General features: G+C 45.3%; 1 protein-coding gene across 3 annotated transcripts in view; it reads right to left on the bottom strand.

Moving 5' to 3' along the window:
• TBC1D5 (TBC1 domain family member 5) overlaps nt 1-12974 on the bottom strand; it is a 1391198-nt gene extending 1378224 nt beyond the window's left edge. For all 3 annotated transcript variants that reach the window (XM_069212078.1, XM_069212077.1, XM_069212079.1), the window contains exons 1-2: nt 12839-12974; nt 5820-5968 (exon numbers count right to left, since the gene is read on the bottom strand). The gene's annotated coding sequence lies outside the window, so the exon portion shown is untranslated. The remainder of the gene's footprint in view (nt 1-5819; nt 5969-12838) is intronic.
• Nucleotides 12975-20644: the final 7670 nt, after the last annotated feature.

The raw sequence follows: 20644 nt of genomic DNA, 5'->3' as shown, positions 1-20644 counted from the left end.
ACAAGAAAAAAAAAAAAAAAAAAAAAACACACACACACCACACTATATGGAGGAAGAGCCTGCCCAAAGAAATTTGAAAGAGTTCGGAAAGGATGGACATAACAACGAATGAATATTTCGATGCCGGCGACCGGGAAGGGTGGGTATGGGATGAGGGCGAGGTAAAGTGAAAAAGATGGTGTGTTTATTGTACGTTATGAGCTTTGGGGGGGGGGGGGGGGGGGGGGGGGAATGGAAGAACAAAAAAAAAAACACTTTACCAAAAGTGAATAAATAAACACCGAGTACCCGTCATGACCCATAACTGAGGCAGGTAAAGCTGCCAGAAGGACAGGCTCCTCAGCGAGCTGAGCACACAAACCTCCCTCTGCCGACTTCAGCACCCTTCAAAACCAACGAAAAAGTCTAAAAACCACGAAAGACACCATTTCAAAAACAAATCACTTATAATCAGTATAATCAGTAATTATAATCACTTGCAATTACAGATCCCGGAAGAACAGCTTCCTCTGAAAGCGACACTGCAAATGTAAAAAATAAATCGCACCGAGTCACCGGGGAAACTTCTGAAATAGGACTTGGGAGTGTTACACCGATGCCAAAACCTGGCAAAGTGAACTTCAAAAAAGCCAAGGTCCGGGGGAGCACGTTTCAGGGCAAAGTTCGGGTTTATTCTCTACTTCCCGATTACAAAAACTGGGAACCGCACGCTGAGAAGCAGATTGGTCAGTCTTTGCCACCCCGTGATTTCACAAGAGGTCTCGTGGCTGTCTGCCACGTCGTGTGAAACCACAAGACTCGTGACTGTCGGCGAGTGTCTGCTGTGATCCGGGCTCAGGCTCTGTCAGACATCTTAAGCATTTTTGGGGGGCCCTCGGCCAAACGCTTTTTGGGGGCCCCTGTTCAGAACAGCTTTGAATTTATGATCCAGTTTTAGCTGTTTGACGCCCTCTTTGGCCCGGTCACTGACAGTGCACAGGGACACTTCAAAACACATTTAGAATTTGGACATCTAATATTCAGACATACTGATTTTTTTTTATATCGTAACACGACAGCAGCTCACTAATATTACTGCACACAATCACTGCAATACTCATTTCTAGCGTGCGAGGTCCTGTTTTCAGCTAAAATAAAACTTTTTTGTATAGATGTCGCATGAAACAAACAAAACATTTCTCTGCAACATGTCTGTAATAGACTCCCACACATCACCCACATAAAAATAAATTAAAGAAAAACTGCATTTAAAGCAATCTGAGAATTATTCAAGGTCATTGGGGCAGGACTCTCTGCAGAACAGAGCTGGCTCTATCATGGGGGACCCCTGAAAGGCTGGGGCCCTGGGCCAGAGCCCACTATGCCCATGCCTTACGAGGGCCGCACACACTCACTTCACTATTTGTATGGGATTACGAATTCTAAATAGTGCACGCTGTAGAGTATGGCGGCCTCCTGCAGAAGTCAATGAGGAGGTGGGTGCAGACGAGGTATAGGGAACTCCAGTTTGTAAATGGGAACAAACCTCTCAATGAATGAATGCTTGAATGGTAATAACGTCTGCAGTGCCCGCAGAACATACATACATAGCAGGGCACCCAGCAGGTCATAGCCAGAGGTGAAATTGTAAGGTATTCCTACATCGAGGGGAATTTCCAAACAGTGAGAGACTCAGACCAGTTGTTCCCAACGTTTTGACTTCTGTGGATCCCCAATTTATCATTACTGGAAACTGGGGACCCCCCACTAAAACATTATTGGAATCTGGGAACCACTCACTGAGTCGTTACTGTAAACCGGGGACCCAGGACTATACATGGTCAATTAAATGAACCACAAAACCAATACACAAAAAATACAGAAACAAGCATTCCATCAAACACATACGCAAATGATAACATTTTATTTAATTTGCAAACAAATACAAAAATATCAAAATTTTAAAGGAAGGTTGGAACTTTTCTAAATTCAAATGAATCCACACATCATACTATATTCTGTTTAATGCACCTGCACGGCTCCCACAAATCAATTTGGGGATCCAAATTTAATTTTTAGCCTCCAATTTCAAATTCCTTCACATTTACAGAATGTTTAAACATTTTCAATTGTACAATTAGCCACTTTATTTATCTGTTAATATTAGTTCATTTTCAAAGCAGTCACGGACCCCCTAAGGAGGCTTTGTGGACCCCAGGAGTCCCCAGACCGCTGGTTGGGAACCACTGTTTTAGACGGTTCTTTAGACTGTGTGGGATGGTCTGGATGCTCATGCGAACGTTTATGAGACACAGTAAATGGGCTTGCTCACTAGGCTCACCTTAGGGCAACCAATCTTTGGGTGGGAAAGGGGAGGACAGTCTCCTATCTATGTAGCGGGTGGTACCGTCCTCTAGCACAGCAGTCAGAAGAGAAGCCAAAAGTTGCAATGAGGGAATCGGCTCATGTCTGTCCTGACCACCACATGGGAGATATATCTCAGGGTGCAGTCTCGGATTAGATCCACAAACCTAGCTAGGGAATATATCCACTTCTCATCCTGAGCTGCTAGGGGGCAGAAGAGGGCCCTTCCTAAGGACAAACTGAGAGACGAGGGAGGCCGCTCTGGCCTGGGGTTGGGGGGGGAGGGGGGTGGGGGGGGGGGAAGGGGTAGAACATTAATGTCTACGGTGGGGCTTGCCATCCTCAAAGGGACGTCTTTTTGCCTATGTACAATTTGCCTTAGCCCACACGAAGGCCCCTCGATACCTTGGACTTATGCATGTGATAAGACAGGTGCGTATACTGCTCTCAGCTCATAACATGAAAGACATATACCAGGGGATGATACTACAGACCAGCACATCACACGTGGACTCATATGCACTGCAACACACCAGGACTGAAAGTGTTTGCTCTCTTTGCTGACAAAAATGTTCAGTACCATGCACCACACGTGGTTGTGGCACTTGATGGGCATCAAAAATGAGAAGAGAAAATATACAATTGACTAATATCTTGTGGATTGGGCATTCAATGTTAATTCAACGGAATATGTTACAGCCCACGAAGTATCAGAAGATGAAACCATGTGAGCTGTGCGTGCACACATTTGGGAATATTCGGTAAAGCAATTCAACTTCATACAGCAAGAATGCGCATAAGGTTATAGGTTCCTTCAAGTAACTTTACGTCCTAGTAATGGGTACAGAGGTGAGATGCTCCAGGAAGGACGCCCTATGATGAGCCTGGTCCCAGGTGATCCAGCCTCAACTACTGCGGTGGAGTACACCTCACAGTGACGTCACACAGCTGGACCTCCGCTGCATACACTTATGAAAGGGACACTCCAGGATTTCACAGTGCCACCGCCCCATATGAATATACGCATGCAACCCACCACAAGCTGCCTGGCACTCACCTTCATGCACAGGGAGGAAATCTAACAGCAAAAGCACTCACAATCCAATAATCAATCTTCTAAACACACACTGCAGCAAAACCTCACAACACCACACCCACTCCACGGAGCACCAAGTGCAATATCATACGCTACGGGTCCAAGCGACAAACAGGTTGACAACCATACAGATGGATGCCAAAGGAAGCATAGAGTATCTCCAACCAGCTGGTGCACAACCGCTAAGGTCCCCCCCCCAAGATCATTCGCCTGGAGTTTCCCACATTTTCTTCCTCTGCACCACACTCTTAACCCCATTAGGCTTGCGCACCATTACAAGCTGAGCACGCTGAGGTACATAAAATGACTTATACGTAAACTAAGCACAGCAAACAAGTGGTTTAAATAGTATAAAATGAACCAATGTAACTTTTTTTCTTCAAGAATGATTTTTCTGGTTGCATTTGAACCTTAAAAGTCACCATTAGTTTGCACATTAAGCAATTGTAAACACAATTTACTAGCACATGAAATGGCACCTGAATTACACTAGGCAGCAGTCGCTCGTCCAGTTTAGCAGTCTAAGACCACTGCACTGCACCACCACCACCACCACCCCCCCCCCCCCACCACACACACACGATCTACAGACGTGGAATAGTCCTAGCTCCACTTTGTGATAAATTTCAGAAACCAGTAGTCCCTCTTCCCTGTCGAGTTGGAAAACAAAGCAAGCCTTGGCCAGCACGGCTCCACGTAGTATCGGTGTCTCACCTGCTCACTCTTGTGCCGTTTCTTCACAAAAGCAAGACTTTGAATGCACATCTTAACCCAGCTATCACGATGCAGTGTTCTACAAGTGCAGCATCTCCATGAAGATATTGCCTGGCCCGAGTTACAATGGAGTGAACGCTCCAGGGCTGCACGATGGCCAAAACAGACAGGATTCCATCAATTTAGTAGAAATTCAAGGCATGCACATGCAACACATACTTTGCATGTAAGGATGTCTGTACAAACACACTCCTATTTGAAAACCACCACAATAGCTTCTTCTTGGATGCGAATTACAATAGTCTTTTAGAGATGGGATCCCACAAGCCTTTAGCTGTCACCCCATGAATGTGCCCAGTGCTTCACAGATGACCACATGTAAGGCGGTGGATGGTGCAAGATCGACCTCCTAGAGTCGTGGCACTAGGTCCCCTGCCTCCTCAAGGGCAGTGCCCAGGCCCCTGCAATATCTCCAGATGAAGTTGTCACTACTACACCAGCTCCTCAGCTTCCCACGCAATGTTATTCCCTAGAGTTTATGGGAAATGTAGTTTGAAAGTGATGCATGTTTACTGTGTTCTTTGCTGCTATCAGCAGCAATTAAAGAGACAATGCGTAATGCTCGCCTACGTCCTTGGGATAATTCAAATTTCTATGCAATAGCAAGAAAATCTGCAGTTTAGGGAATAACTTAACCCAGTCGTTGCCATGCAAGCAGAAGAGCAATGCTGGTGCTCGTGGGAGTTCGAAAGTAAACAAGTTTAACACAATCAACATTTAAGAGAGGTCAGGGAGATGGAGAAGTTCCCTCCTAAGCATTGGGTCAAATTCAGTGTCAGGACTCTAGAGGAATACAGTTTCTTTGAGCCCAGGGTTCAAATATGGCCCAGATGTTAGATTTTCAAGGCTGTGATGAAATTACTTTCTCACTGACATGCAGGGCAGCCCTTAACTTTCCATTAGAAGTGTCAAACGAAAAGATGTTCACAAGTCACTGATTCGATGAACATTGTGTCCAGTGAAGAGAGTCTTCGCGTCTGTGTGACGAGTCCACAGACACACAACAATGTCCACATTGAAAGCTCGGTTCCATGTTCAACTCCTGATAGCGCTATAGGCCTTGCAAAGGGCGTGGAAAGCGTTCTAGCAAAGGAAGTTTCAGAGTGTATCCGGGTTAAACGGGGAGCACTTTCAGTTACCTCAATACATATAAGGACTTTGATAAAATCATTACTTATTTTCCCCTTCAGAAAAATAGTAAAATTCTACACAAATGCCACTGCGTTACACTTCCAACAGCGGCGTAAGTCCCCAGGCTGCAGAGTTCAGAAAGCAGTGTCCTGCATCTGGTTAACCACACCTCAGCTTCAGAGTGAGAAGCCACGACTCGGACTGCACCAGAGCCTGCAAAATCCGCTAACTGTGCCCAGACCTACGGGCCCAGTCACTTCATAAAGTTACTATAGCTACCAGGACCACACAACCTTGATTTCTTAAAGTCAAGTAAAATATATATTTTTTAGGTAACTGTTTTTTAGTTTGTAAAATGTATAGCTTTAAGCCAGGGGTTCAGTGGAGTAAAGTATTCGTTACTGATATGGAAGTTTTCTGTGCGATTTTGTCTAATATTTCACTATTCATTAGTGAAGAAAAAAAAACATCTTACCTGAGTAGGGGCCAGTGGTCCCGCCTGCCTTGCAGCAGTGGTTCACATGAGCTGCAGTCTTTTACTGATGGAGTCTTACAGGTCAGCCATCACAGTGCAAATCCATCCAACGCAGGAAGAAAACTCAAAACAAATAGCAGGTTGTACTCCTAAAAAGATGTCGGATGAAAATCAGCAATTCAGTACTGCTAGAGACAGAATTTTCCAGGACTTTAACATAGCTCATGAACTTCATATAATTTAACTAGCAGCCGCAGCCCTGGAACCACAGTAGTCCTTAGAGCACATTAGGGCACTCTCTGCCAAAACAATCTTACGTATTCATAAATTGGGGTGATCCTGAAGGGTTCTCCGACTCCTTAAACAGAAAGAACTTTTAATGTATAATCCCAGGGAGGAATAGGATCACTAGAACCAGGGAAGTAATGTGTGATATAAAGAGAGGCGTATACAAGAGGGATAAGTGTACACCTTAAAACTGCACATGGGGTCAGGAGACTAAGAATTGTTGAAAGATCAAAACCACATTGTGAACTTCTTGACCAAGCAGGTTCATATTGTCCTTGAAGGAACTGTTAGGCTAGGTAGGTCTAAAACTACACCCTGACTTGCAGAAACCAGACAGAACCTGACAAAACGTTAAGTGTAATTAGTCGACTGCGTGAGGGTCTGGAAGAAAAGGAAACCAGCAAAAGGCCTTTTTCTGTGCCGTTTTGAGCGAAGCTGGGGCACATTCTCATGTGGTTCTGCAGCAGCTTGTTATGGAGTTTGCTGGGTAACCAATAAAGCTTCTTTAGAGAACAGACTAAGTACAACACAGTAGACCTTTAAGAGGAAGTACTTCAAGGAGAGGTTAGTGTGGATCTCTCAAACTGGGAATTAGGTTTTTGAATTCTTCCCACACAGATTGGGAAAGCTGCAGGGAAGGCTGCTCTCAGATGTTTGGTCAGTTTTGGTCAAACCGATGGGCAGGGCACTTCCCTATCAACAGGTAAAGGATGAGGACCCTAACTGTGGTGCAGAAGAAGATAACTAGGTTTGATGTTGATGAGAAAATACAGCACACACCTAAAATCAGTACCATTTTTTTCCCTTTACATAGCCTTGCAAGGCCAACTATGAATCCAAGTAGAAGCGAAAGGCTTCAATTCATCCTGAAGGATAAAAGCCACAAAGGGTCTCACCCAAAAGCTATGGCTGGACCTTGGGATTCATGATGTTAATGTTCAGGAGGATTACCACTGCTTTGATTAGATTTAGCTGGCTCTTCGAATGAGGCACAATCCCAGCGCCTTGAGACCCTCACGGGTGAGTAGTTGTGCTCTATAAGAATCAATTGATTTAGTTTGAAGTATTCAAGCAACCACAAAGGGAGAGTATGTTTGAGAAGACGGCTTGCAGGTTGGTGCTTAAACTAAGACCTGCAGGTTTGTGTTTCTTAATTATTTGGGCAGGTGTAGCAAACCAGCGTGATTCTGTGTCACTTCATACCGCAGGGAGAGCTGAATATGGCTTGATAGGTTTGAAGTAATTGTTTATGGTGTACATGGGACTGGAGACATATCACTACTGCGCTTTCTACAAGTTTCCATAGATGAATATAATCTCTACCCCTGCTAGCAGCCCCTCATTTACAACTGGCAGAGAAGACCACCAATATATGGTGGGTTTGGTGGGGCAGTCAGATCAGAGCATCAGGGAATCGTGCACAGCAGAAAGGGAGGGGGGGCAGTCCGCAGAATTTCACCGATTCCAAGAAAGGGGTGAAGGGTGCCAGCACACAGGCCACCAGGTATGGTTTTCACAAGGAGGGCGAGTTTGCCATAATCAGAATGCTGCAAACACACTGGACCAGGCAATCAATGTGGCAGTAGGTCTCACTCCATGCAAATGACTACACGAAACATGCCACTGCAGAGCCACCTTTTAAATGGTGATCAGCTTATGAAAGAGTGGGTGGAACTAGACAAGTGTGGAATGGATTCTCAGTACTAGGGCAGACCTCAAAGTGGCAAAGTAGCCTGTTACCCCTTTCACCACTTTAAACTCGTGTTGTGGTGATGCATAATGAAGTCCTTGCAAAAGTCCCCTGGGGGTTATTCACATGCAGCCCCCTCCATGCTATCCAGATTCCTACATCCCCACTTGACTTGGAAATGTAATGCAACACGGCAGGGCATAGGGGGGTGGGTGGGGGAAAAAAAAAAAAAAAAAGGGCCAAGAAAGAGCAATGTGTACCTGGCAAGGAGAAGCACACGGACAAGAGGGAAAATGGAACATGAGGGAGAAGTGCACAAGGGAGGCAGCCAGCAAACACTCTTGTGGACTGCTTAAACAAAAAGAAAAAAGAAAAATAGTGCTTGGAACATGAGTAGTGGAAGGACACAAGTTAATGCTTCCACAATCCAGTGGGCGGTCAAACACAAAATGAGGGAGGAAACCACACAAGAAGACGAATAAGTGGCAAGCAAATGAGTGACAATAAAGCCAACCAGTGGTAGGCAATCGGAGGAATTATAAGTAGGGGCAAGTGAAGAATTCTACTCCATTGGCAAAGTTAGTGGAGTTTTCCTCACTCTGTGCTGAGTTCCAAAAAAACCTCTGCTAAGTGACACGAAGATTAGTTTTTTTTCTCTCACCAACAATAAGTTGGCGAGCACGAGAAATTGCTAAGTTTGTGAGCATGATTTCTAAAAGTGAGTAGTCGCGGTAGGCCACGACCACTCACAATGAGAAAGCTGCCGCTTCTGTTGAAGAAGCTGCTGCTGTTGAAGAAAATCTACTCAAGCGACAGAAAAAAAGTTAGCACCCTCTGGAGCTCCCATGATGCCGTTCATGCCGATTTTATAGTGCAGGAGAAACTTCTGGTGCTGAAAATCAGAGCGAACAGCACGACTTACCGAAACTGCACCGCTCGCCCACTGTAAGCTAACAATCAGTCTCACAACTGACAGCGCATGCACTGTCTAGTAGGTGAGACATAAAAATGAAGATGGCAGAAATGAATAAGTCAAACTATAGCATTCTATTTTCAGCACAGATAAACACTTCATAATACGTATCGATGGGTGGTGATGGTGTGAGTCTCAAATAAAACAAAGTGTGAGTCAAAGAGACAGAGGATAACATGTATTTATTTAGGTATGCTTGGGCTCAGTGAATGGGGGAAGAAAAAAAAAAAAAAAAAAAAACACACACACACGACACACACACAAGCAGTCGAGGGTATGTGTCCAGTGCCAAACAATGGTTAAGATAATACATGCCAGTTCCTGAACTAGTCAATGATGTTTCAACCTCTAAAACGCAAGGCAGATGGGATCTTCTTCTGGACAAAGTCAGAAGACACCAGTCACAGCTACCCTCTGGCACTCCATAAAACTCATCATTTTAGGAGAGTCTCCTTCAGACCATAGGGGCATCTGTATTCAATCAAATCTAGCTTTATTAACCAGTTATTCTGTTTGAAACGGACCATCCACAGATGCTGATATCACTCTGCAGCACCTTGGGATGTAGGGCAACTGGGGTTAGTAGTAACTATACTACTGACCTCAACAGTAGTTTATTAACTGGCCCTTCATGTATGAAGGGCAAACAAATTCAGCACAGAGAACAGCAACAATATGTTTAGGAGTAGAAAAATAATAAGTGAGAAACTATCACCAAGTGCATGGAAGAAATAAGAGGCAAAAACACACAGTGTTCACTCTTTCTTAACAGTACATCCTATTATTGTACACATTTCTGCCCGCTGTCTACAATCCAAGTAGATCAACTGAAAAATTCATCGACTAAATAACTACTCAAGGCGCTCTTAATATTACGTTTTCCTCTGGCAGGCCACAAGGAACCTGCCACCGAATTCCCTGCATTTCCAAGTCACCACTTTCTACTGAGCACAATAGCCTTGAGTCTCCAACAGATCAGTTCTGCTGCTGGGACTGGTGTTTACAAACTCCTCTCACTTTACAGTCAGAGAAAGAAAAATAAAGTATATGACAATCCTAAAATGTGAAAGGAAGCTGAAGGGTGTAATTTTTTTCTAACACACAAAGAAATGTAAATGAACTGTACAAACTCAGCAGTTAGGAGAACAGAATAAAGCATTTTCTGTAATTCTGTGTGATAGAAACAAAGATTTTAGTAGGAGGATCAGTGCAAATCAAGACACTTGGTGATGCATAAATAATAAATATTCACTGAAACCTAATTTTCACACATCATTTATGTGCTCTATAGTTTTAAGCTGTATGTCTTTGAAATTTAGTGACCAATTTAATGGAAAATGTGCTGTTGTCACAATGACAATGCGCTACACACAACGCTTTAGTTACATATAAAATGTTTTTTTTTAATTTATTTTTTCAAAGCATGCCTCACGTCCATTAAAGCTAGGTGGGATACGAAAGTTTGTCATAATAAAAACTAGTGTTCCACATAGAGAAAGACGAGGAAGGTTATAGCCCCCATACTACCTCCCAGAATCAAAAGCCATATGAACTAAAGGTACTTAGGCTGGAGGGGGAAATCTAGTGGACGAACCAGCAGGGCCTGTTCAACTTGTGATAAGATCACTCTTTTCTGTGATCTTGTTAGGAATGAAGTATGATTGCAACAGCTGTGTGTTGGGGACTTATTAGAGGGGTTTCTCCTTACAGAATACGTGGTCTCACACACATTATATTGTCATACTTCATCATTTGACCACCTAGGATAATACCAACTGGGTGGACTCAACCTGGCCAGTAGGATTAGAGTGACATTATGAGTCATTATACCAAAAGTGTCCCAACTGTTTTTAATTTTACCAATAGACACCAACATTAAAAGGTGTGGCCTACACTGGAGAGCTGCTAGGTAATCATATTCACATAACTGGATCCCTATATTATCCAGAGAAATATAATTTCAGCACTCCCTCAGGGTTCATTTAACCACGAGGTTGAGTCCACCCAAGTGGTATTATCCTACCTGGGTGGGGATAGGTGGTCAAATGATGAAGCATGACACTAATGTGTGAGGCCACCTACTCCATAAAGGAGGAATCCCTCTAATAGGTCCCCAACACACTTCATTCCTAACGACATCACGGAAAATAGTGATCTTATCACATTATAAAAACTAGGTAATGGTCCTAAAAAGTCAGGAAGCACTGCCCTAAACAATAAGTTAGGAAGCCAATTGTGACTCACAGGTTCTAATGAAGATCAATCATGCACACACTTGTGCAAAACAAATGTATGAAAGGACACACTGATCATCCCTGGTAGGGGGTAAAAATAGGCCTCATAGGATGCATTGTAGCACCAGCACTCTAGTGTCACTTACATCAAGAGTCCCAAACTGCTTCTGCATCTAGAATGCCACCTGCCTCTACTGCATCTAGTTGATTCCTGACATATTATTTAGAGACATCCTGGAACTGACGAAGCCCACCTGACCCACACGGGTAACACAACGATGTCCAGAACATCTAGACTAAACCACTGATAAGAAGGGCCTTGTTACCCTTTTCATCCAGTTACTGCACGTCTATAGTACTAAAGTGTTGTCAGGGTGACCACTATTAAAGTTATTTTGCAATTCTGGCTGAGGGGGGGCCAAAAATGACACACACCACGAAACGTTTCTGGGTGAAGACTCCCTTCCAACTTATTGGGTTGCCTAAGCAGGGTACGAATCAGCGTCTTGACTTTCTGTAAGATTAGTTTACCTTTTTTAGTAAGACATTATCATGTCAGGAAGATGCTAAGGTCCTCCAAACAACATCTCCTCATTCCCCGTTTGATTTGAGACAGCCCAAAAGCTACCACCCAATATGCCTCCTTGCACAAGTTGATAAAAAGAGCCTAAACTATTAGTGCTCCTGCTCCATCAAACCTAACCAAACTTTTGCCATCTCCTCACTGCTCGCACTCTGCAACCGAGCTTCTAATCCACCACCTGCCTTAGCTTGCCGGCAAGAGGGGGACCCCTGAATTCTCCCATCCCACAGCCCATCACAGAGAGACTGGCCTGCCAGGTCACCCTCACCTGGCCATGCCCATAGCCTGCCCCGGCTGGGCCATACACCTGCCTGGTCAGAGACTACTGCTTAGCCCTGAAGTCTCCCATCCCTCAGTCAATCACTGAGAGGTTAGCTGGCCATGTCCACAGCCTGCCCTGGCTGCCCACAGACTGCAGCCTGGTCAGAGGCCACTGCTTAGCCCTGAAACCTCTCATCCCACAGCCAATCACTGTCCTGGCTGGGCCATACACCTGCCTGTTCAGAGGCCACTGCTTCGCCCTGAAGTCTGCTATCCCTCAGTTAATCACTGAGGGGCTGGCCTACATTGCCACGCTCACCTGGCCATACCCATGGCCTGTCCTGGCTGCTCACAGACTGCTGCATGGTCAGAGGCCACTGCTTGGCCCTGAAGTCTCCCATCCCTCAGTTAATCACTGAGGGGCTGGCCTACATTGCCACGCTCACCTGGCCATACCCATGGCCTGTCCTGGCTGCTCACAGACTGCTGCATGGTCAGAGGCCACTGCTTGGCCCTGAAGTCTCCCATCCCTCAGTTAATCACTGAGGGGCTGGCCTACATTGCCACGCTCACCTGGCCATGCCCATGGCCTGTCCTGGCTGCTCACAGACTGCTGCATGGTCAGAGGCCACTGCTTGGCCCTGAAGTCTCCCATCCCTCAGTTAATCACTGAGGGGCTGGCCTACATTGCCACGCTCACCTGGCCATGCCCATGGCCTGTCCTGGCTGCTCACAGACTGCTGCCTGGCGAGTCCCCGGAATCTCAGCCTGACACTGAGGAGTAGCCGGTGCCAGAGACTCACGTGACCATGCCCTCTGTTTCCTACGCCCAGGTCACGGTGCCTCACCACCCCACCTGCCTCCAGAAGGCCACCGAGCACCTGGCCATGCCCCTGCCCTCTCCTGCCAGCTGAGAAGCCGCTGCCCGGCCCCTGGAGCGCCCACATCCTCAGCCTGACCCCCGGAGGCCGCCATGCGCCTGAGACTCACCTGGCCTCCTTGCCCGTGTCCCCTCTTAGCCTCTAGGGTGCCCCCGGCCCGCTGGGTGACCGGACCCCCGTGCACTCAGCCTAAACTCCGCGGCCCCTCACTGATTTAAAGGGTTGACATTTGTCAGGGGTTCTGCCACTTCCGGGTCGCATGACAGCCAATCCCGTGATCAAAGACATCCTGCGAGGGGGGAGTCCGTAATCTGCAAGGTGAAAGGGGATTGGAGCCATTGCGGCACTTCGACCAATCAGATTGCGCAGCACAGTGATAGGACGCGTTGATTGGCTGTCTGATTGAACGGGGCGCCTGCACGTGCCTCTTCGGTGTGTAAACAGTTTGGCTTCGTCCAGCCGGCGGCCCGTGATGGCGGCCGGTGAAGCCGGTCTCGGCCCTGGCGGTAACCGGGGCTTCCACCGGGTCACAGCCGCTCTAGGACCCGGCTGCTGCCGCCTCCCTCCCCTCTGGGTGGGTGGAGTGAGGTTTACGGGACGGCCCACGCTGCAGCGCCTAGAGCCGGGGTGGGGCAGGCCGGGCAGACCTTGCTGCCTTCTCCCTGCAGCGCGTCCCGCACGGGTGGTGCATCTGAGGCCTCGGTAGGGTCAGGGATATAGCACGTGCAACCCTGCCAAGTTTCCCAGGTCCTTGCGTGATGGTCTGCTCCAGTCCAGGTTTTTTTCTTTGAGTTCTGTTACTTGTAGTCCTGTTCATTCCATTATAAAATAGGACTACAGGTCCCATAATTCGGAGGAGAAAATCCGAACTGAAGCAGCACATCTCCCATAGACGTGGGAATCTAGGCAGCAACGCACGGGACAGCTTTAGCAGTTAATGTTCCTGGGTGTTTGTTCCGTGGGTTGTTTGCTGGGTTAATTTCATCTCTGTGCAGTGGGGACTTCAGACTGGGCTCTTCACGTTCTGCATGAAGGTAGGCTCGCCAGGAAATTCAGGGGAGGAGTCGAGCCAGACTCGCTTGGCTCTCAGGAGTCCAGCCAGCAAGAGTCTGTAGTGTTTACCATTATGTGCGTCAGCAGAGGGGTGATGTGTGATTTCCCTAGTTGGCATGCGAAGAATAGTTTAGCCATGCACATTATGTGTGTAGAAGGTTAAATAAATCGATTGACGAGGCTGCCGGGCAGTCACACACCAGACCCAGTTTCTATGCACAGTGTCAGCCCCCAGGGCCAGCATCAGATTGGCAAATAGGGCTCGCTCCACAAGGAGCCTGCTCCCACAGTGCCAGCTCCCAGTAGCACAACATACCATCATCGCAACAGTCGACACAGGAGCTTCCATAGACCTCATGTTTGGGGACTACCTTCCAAGAGCTGCCTAACTGCCCAAAATTTGAAAAGGCCATATCACCTATCCCAGCCACTGCCCATGCTAGGGAGTTTCAGGTCGTCCATGTCCCACAGTGAAACAAAAGTAGACACCACAATCTACATGGCAGACAAAGCTCATGACATGCAAGCGAGTGGCCACACAGCGGAAACATAGGACTTTATCTTCTTTGCATTCGGCATACAAATTGAAGAGCTGTCAAACATCCAGTCAGAGTTTAAAAGTGTGTTCCAAGGGATTGACTGTCTGAAACACAAAGTCCTGCGACTACATATCGATCCATCTATATAACCAGTAGCTCTTCGTCACTGGCGTATAGCAGTCCACCTCATGCCCTAGGTGGAGGAAAATTTGGGCAAATTAGAACGGGCTGGCAACATTGAAAAGGTTAATGGCCCCACACCATGGATATCTCCATAAGCAGAAGCAAAGAAACAAAAGCAACCTGGAGAAGTCTATCTGCGTGGACATGCTGTTCCCAAACACGGAGACCAAGTGGAAATGCCATCTGTTCCACCCATGTCGTCCTCTGACAATACAGATGACTTAACTATGGAATATTGAGCACCGATGAAGTATTTCAGAATACCATCCAAGAAATGCTCACTGGTTTGTCAGGCGTCATGAGTATCTGCCATGACATCCTGATCTTTGCTAAGTCCATGAGGGAACACCATGAATGCCTGCGAGGGGTCCTCCAAAGAATCTGCGATTTGGTAGTTAGACTCCTCTGAGAGAAGTGCTAATTCCTAAAACAGCCATTTCAATCATGATATCCTGATCTTAGCCAAGCCCATGTGGGAACACCATGGAAGCCTGTAAGGGATCCTCCAAAGGACCACCAACCCATGGAACGGACCACCTATGGATTCCTTAGAGAATATGGACACACTCCACCACTGTACATGTGCTTGGGCCTGCCAGCATGGGGTGGGTAGTACTGACACAATCCTGCATCATTCAGAATGGACTACAGACCCTATCGTCAACAGCAACACTTTTCACAAGATGAGAGGCACCAATAGCCGGGCCAGGGTTGCTTGAAGGGCTCGGCCATCCAGCATTTGCACTGGTGACTTAGTGTTCGTGAAAGACCAACACTCGGGTAGCAAATTTAGACTGCCATTCAAATGTCATCCCAGGTTGTCTTGAGAAGGAGAAGCACCATGGTCCCTTTCCCCCATCATTCAGTGAGATTCAATTTGTGGCCTTTCTAAAGCCTGGAAGAGAGGCCTTGAGCTGTGCTTCTTATAGACCTCTGTCTCGCACTGCTGTGGATTATAAAATTCTAGTTAGGTCATTACCACAATATTGCTTATACTGGGTTCTTCTAGTTTTATATCTGGAATCTGTATCTTAAGCAGGTTGCATCTGTTGGTTGCTCTACTTTACCTTCTCTGTCCACATTTTAGTGCAGTTCCTTCCAGGATACTTATAAACTGTTTGACTCCCTGCAGTTGGTCATTTTCTTTAGGATGTTTCAGTGGTTCATGTTTATGATCCCCATTTTTGAGCTTAGTGTCCTGTAGCCAGGATCAGGATCAATAGATACATTACTTGACTTATCAAGATAATGCAAGCTTCTCACACAGGAATTTCCATCTATCTGCTGCTCTTGACAGTGGCTATTGAGGTACTGGCCCTGAAGAATCACTAGCGTAGGAGATTAGCTTTTCAAAATCACAAGGTTTTTTTGTCACTGTATATGGATGACATCCTACTTTACGTAAAGGACCCGATGCTAATCTATAAACTGTTATGAGTACTTTGGATTTGTGGGAATGTCCACCTTGTATTCGTGTTCCTTATATTTGGGGGCGTTTCCTGCTTGGAAATTAACTAGCATAAATCAGAAGTTCTACCTTTAATGGCTAAAATTGCTCATCTCACCCTTCGCTTTCTACTGTATAAGCCCACCACATCAGTGCAGTATGTTGAGGTTTCGGTTCATAGAGACATCAATATCATACTGTGTAATAGTTAAGCTGATAGCATTCTCTAAGCTTCTGGTGTCTATCTTTGGCTATCTTGGCTGGCTGCATTGTATTCATTAGGATGCTCATGCTGCCCAGGTTTGTCAACCTGTTCTTGAGTATACAGATCCCCTTGCTGAAAACCTTCATCAGCAGCTTAACAACTGCACAACTCAAATTGGCACGGTTGAGTAAGTAGCTGTATATAGGGTGGAAAACCCTGATGCCTTCTTACAATAAGGAGGCTTTATTGTGTCAGAATATGAGCCCTATGTTTACCTGGTACAGTCTCCCTGTACCGTGTACAGGTAGAGTTTAAGCCAATGGATGCTGTAGCTATTGATGGAATGTCCTAAAACAAAAGGTAGTGTCTCCTTGCTCAATAACTTTCTCTAATTCAGAATATACTGGTCTCTTGTGCAGGACTAATCATCCTCCTGATGTGTCTCAGACACTGCTGCCTTTGATAAGTAATCTGGATGTATGTGGCCAAATTTCCCTCATCTGGCATGCTATTTTGGACAGCAGATTTGTTGGGGGTTGTTGGGCTAGACAACAATGGAGCTGCTCTGTCAGATGAGCAGTGGCCATTTTGTTGTTTGCAGACCAAAGATAAATGTGTGAACTGTAAACACAGAATAAATAAATATGTTTCTTCACAGGGTAGTACACTTACCATCGCAGGAAGTTACATTCATGTGTGGAGTTAATTAGGGTTTTTAGCGTTGTCACTTCTTTGTAATTGTGTGCCTGTTGGCAGTCCTCTCCTTTTCGATTTTACCCAAGATACCAAGGCAAATGAGACATTCAAATTACTCTGTGATTTAAGACAACAGAGAGGAATCCACAAATATGCTTCGATTTTGCTTGTGGAGGTTCATGATTTGATGGAAGCGCATTGTCTGAAACATAGGATGTGAAGCCTAAGGCGATTTAGAGCTGGTCCGAGATGACATGCCACTAGTCAAGGTGTATGGTCTACTCAGATCCACTGAAATGGAGAGCCTGAAGTTATAGAAATTAAAGTAGAATAACGCCAGTTGGTTAGAATACACCTAACTGCAGTTTTTGTTGGTGTTTGGCGCTCAAAAATTGCACTCATAATGTGCGTCCATTTCTACGGCATTCCAATACCCAATGCTTTGTACTTTGTGTTCCAAAGTGTCAGACATAATCTCTCATATTAATTTGTCTTTATTCTGTGTTTTTGGGTAGGGTGTAACAAATGAGCCATTTAACTTCTCTTGCGCTAAGGAGATCACACCAGTGTCCTGAACAACGGAATTAATCAATTCTCACCATTTGGGAGAAAATAGGGACTCTTGTCCCACCCTTGTTGGCTGTCCAAATGCTGTATGATCTTCAGAGTTAAGTTACTGGCCTTATCCCCATCACATCTGCTGGTTCCTGTTTTTGGCAAAATATGTAAGAATGGAATACAGCAAATAATATATTGCCTATAATGCTGGCTTCATTATGGGTCTAGCTATAGATGGTTTTACCTGCCTAAAATATAATACATTCTTCAAAAAAAGTACAAAAAGAAGTACACATAAAGAGAGTGGGCTTTGGGCCAACCCCCTGCAATGTGTTTTCGTTGTAGTTAGCTATTGCTTGATTGGCTGTTCATCTGGGCCTTGGTATTTCTTGGATGGTTATGTTGTCTCCTTGGCATCAAAGTTAGCTTTAGCTGACTAACATTCCTTTTGTTAGACTAGAACCATTGCATCCTCTTTTGTGTATTTACTTAGCAGACGCAATAACAATTTAATTGTTGATTAGTAGCTTGTTTGTTTAGGAAGTGCTTGCTGTTTGGATGCCTTACCCACACAGGCTAATCACTAATGCCCCTGTGAACTCATTTGTATTGCTTTGCTGTAATGATAACCTTTACAGCTTTTTTTGTTTGTTTACCAAGTAAAGACGTGCATGTATATTCACTTTCTTAAAGGTGCAACAAAATGAGTCGCATTTTATAAATTGTCTACCATGCAGTCTTTAGGTGTGTATGCCTTTTAAGTTCAACACTTTCAACTCAAGTCATCTTCTGACTCCATTTCATAGCACTCTTCTTTGAGGATGCAGATTAACTCTGTTTTAGAAAGGGCTCTCCCCTGAGCTTCCATATTGTTGTTGACCATGATGTTGTTTCATTATGGTATTTTCTTTCCTGCATCGCTGGAAGCAGCACACACAGATTCCCTCAACTATTACCAAACAATTCTCCTAACAGAAAGCCATATATTTTGTATTTTCCAATACTTGGTTTAAATATGTTTTTGTACTGTTTCCAATTTTCTGTTGATGCTGATTACGGACATACATGAAAACCAATCTAGAGAAAGTGTTGAAGCCATGGAAGGAAACCATACGAGGCTGAACATAAATGATAGATGTCAAATTAGTGTGAAGGGGGCGCCAGACAGTGTGCGCGCCAAATGGCTGCACTTAAGTGAGGCTCTGGCTGTCAGAGGACACAATCCACCTTAATCTACACTTGTGCATCATAGAATAATAAAGGAAAGAGTAGCACATAGTGATATTCCCTACATATCATGACCCAAATACTGTGAACCGACAACTGACTGAATATAAGAGCAACAAGGACAGATGATGATCCAAGACTGTGAACCGACAACTGACTCAATATAAGAGCGAAAAGAACACAGTAAACAAGCGCAATACTACTAAAATGGTGGAAGTGAGCCAGACGAGTGCCATATAAAAGCTTACAACTTACTGCAACTGCTGAGAGGAGCAACAAGCCTGTGCCCGAGCACTCTGTGAGAGCGGATGCCGGAAGTAGGATATGTGGTCAATCCCTGGTAAAACTATTCATAACTCCTGTGGATCGAATTCTTGAGGGCCCTGTGACTGACCACGCTGCCTGAGGACCTGCGCAGTCTTGTGCAGTAACTGGTATTGCCAGGGGGCGCAGCAGCGCAGACGGAGCCTTCCTGCTGATTATCTAAGTCAGCCAGAGAGGAGGAGGCCAAAGACAGTATCTCCTTTAAGGCTTCTCTATATATGTGCAGTTCCACAGTAGCCCACAGCCTAATCCAAAATAAAAGAGGTTGCAGGGCAGCAGAGAGCTCAATAAGTTTGAGGAGGATATCCATAAATAAGGGAATTAAAGGGGTTCTCGGGTGGAGATTACTCTGTGATCTTGATGGGTTACAAATTAGTTCCCCTACATTTCAGCACCATAAAAGCTGCTGCAGTTTGGCCTTTGGGCCAGTAGACCTCAACCGCTGGTGAGATGGCCCTGGATTGGGCTGTCTTAAAGAATTTCAGAATAGCAGCTGTCCTGTGGGTGAGAGTGGCCTTACTCTTCTCTAGATGTGACTGCCAACAAAGTCTGTCATCAAGCTTATTTCCCAGATACTCAAAACTAAAAACTCTATGTTGCACCTTATCTCCCAGTCTGATTTTCCCCATATAACGTTTATGTGGGTTAAAGATCATTGTCTTTGAGTTAGAGGTGTTTATTTCCAAGCCCTTAAATGTACAATATGATTGAAAGAATGCTAATAGGTTTCCCACGGCCTTAGGGGTCCATGAGATTAAAATGGTATCATTGGCAAACAATAGTGCCGGACCAGTTAGCCCATTTAACTTGGGAGAATCGTTGATGCAACCATTGAGATGGTCAATTAAATCATGTATATATAATGAACAGAGTGTAGGGCCAGGACACACCCTTTTCTCACCACCATCTTGACAGGAATGCGTTAAGACAATTCACCAATATTGTCCCATCTAACTTGGTCGCAATTGCCTTCATGGAGCCTTGGATTGATGTTAAGAAGGGAAGATGAAACTCCCATGGGCCAAAGTGTTCCCCAAAGTAGAGATCTTGGAACAAGATCAAATGCAGCTCTTAGGTCCATTAGGACAATGTATAGATGATCTTGTGCTCTTGCAAACCTAATTGGGAGGAAGATAACGGGTCAGACTTACTTGGGGCCTCTAAGCGCAGGGACATGGTGTTATTCTGGCATAATCTTGCCCCCAGAAGCACTAAGGGTTTTACCACTACCATAATCCACATGGAACTGTCTAAGTGGGAGCATCATTTCGCACAACTATACTCTGTAGAAGAATTAGCGTTAGCTACGGCCCCCAGAGCAGTGTCCACTCAATAGTGAGCGATAATCTTTTACATCCTTTACACACAAATTTTTTTCTTCATGACTTGAAACCCTGGCTGCCATAGAGAGCTTAAAACCAGGTGTGGCACCTCTGCCCGGCAAAATGCAGGGAGATCTATTCCAGTCAGAACTGATAATTGGGTACCTCACATCAACATGGTGTCCAACTTTATCGTTGCAGGTGCCCAAGTTCAATCCACCTGGCTAGGAGCTCGAAATAATACCAGTTTATAAAAAAGGCGATAAAGGACATCCCTCAAACTATTGGCCCAAAAGCCTTTTCGGTAACCTTCAAATGTTTTTTGCTCGCGAGGTCCGTAATAAATTGGAGAACTGAATTA

This window comes from Pleurodeles waltl, chromosome 10, assembly GCF_031143425.1.
Source record: "Pleurodeles waltl isolate 20211129_DDA chromosome 10, aPleWal1.hap1.20221129, whole genome shotgun sequence".
Lineage (NCBI taxonomy): Eukaryota > Metazoa > Chordata > Amphibia > Caudata > Salamandridae > Pleurodeles > Pleurodeles waltl.
This window is presented reverse-complemented; position numbering and strand designations above follow the sequence as displayed.